This window comes from Ursus maritimus, unplaced genomic scaffold (genome assembly GCF_017311325.1).
Source record: "Ursus maritimus isolate PB19 unplaced genomic scaffold, ASM1731132v1 scaffold_33, whole genome shotgun sequence".
NCBI lineage: Eukaryota > Metazoa > Chordata > Mammalia > Carnivora > Ursidae > Ursus > Ursus maritimus.
This window is the reverse complement of record NW_024425897.1, coordinates 22208615-22209494: the sequence shown is the minus strand read 5'-3', so window position 1 is coordinate 22209494 and position 880 is coordinate 22208615. Positions and strand designations below refer to the sequence as shown.

At 48.8% G+C, this 880-nt stretch overlaps 1 non-coding gene across 1 annotated transcript; it reads right to left on the bottom strand.

The window, feature by feature from the left end:
* Positions 1-366: 366 nt before the first annotated feature.
* LOC121100069 lies at positions 367-471 on the bottom strand. The gene has a single exon (XR_005831800.1). It is a non-coding gene; the product is annotated as a U6 spliceosomal RNA (small nuclear RNA).
* Between the last annotated feature and the right edge of the window lie 409 nt (positions 472-880).

Sequence of the window (880 nt, the reverse complement as noted above, 5' to 3'; positions counted from 1 at the left end):
TAACCTTATGGAGAGCCTCTGGGGGCCTCTCCTACCTGATCCTTCGCCCTGGGCCCCTGTCTTCCTTTCCCACTTCTCCTCACCAGTAAAGCCCATTTCTGCTTTCTGCCGTGCCTGTGTGTACACATCTCCAGCACAAGGGAAGGAGACCTGGGGGCCTTGGTGATTTTTCGTTTAGGACTAGCATAAGATTGAAGCATGGCCAACCAAACCCAAACCTGAACCCATGGATAGCTCAGATTTTAAAAAGCATTCACCAAGTCTTTTCAAATGCCACGTTTTGCCAGTCCTTCCTTTCACTTGTCTTGACATCTTTGGACCCCCACAGTGTTGTTTTATCACCTGCCTCCATCCCGATTTTTTTTTTCAAACATGGAACGCCAGGTGAATTTGCTTGCCATTCTCGGGCAAGGCCCACGCTGACCTTCTGTGCATCATTTCAATTTTAGTAAATGCTCTACCGAAGCGAGTACCCTCCATTCAGATGTTGAGGGTCACTTGACTTTGCCTTTGTCAGCTGCCGTTTTCTGTCCCCTGCCTGACATGACACAGGTTTCACATCGTGGCTCTGCCCACGCTGGGCTGCCAGGGAGGGCACTGAGCAACATCAGCTTTAATTTCTACATCCACTTGAACAGGACAACCTCATTAGGAGTCCATTACACTTCGAAAATGCTAAAACCAAATCACTCCATTCTCTCTCTCTCTCTCTCTCTCTCTCTTTTTGTCTTAAAGAAAGGAGAGGGGTCCCCCTTTCATAGTCTTTGAGAATCACAAAAAGTGGGTGGCAAGGAAGGAGGGCAACCGCGCAGATCCCCGGGTGTGAAAGGACAGTAGAAGTGGTAAAGTATGCCTCATTTGGTGGCATTCACACGGAGCT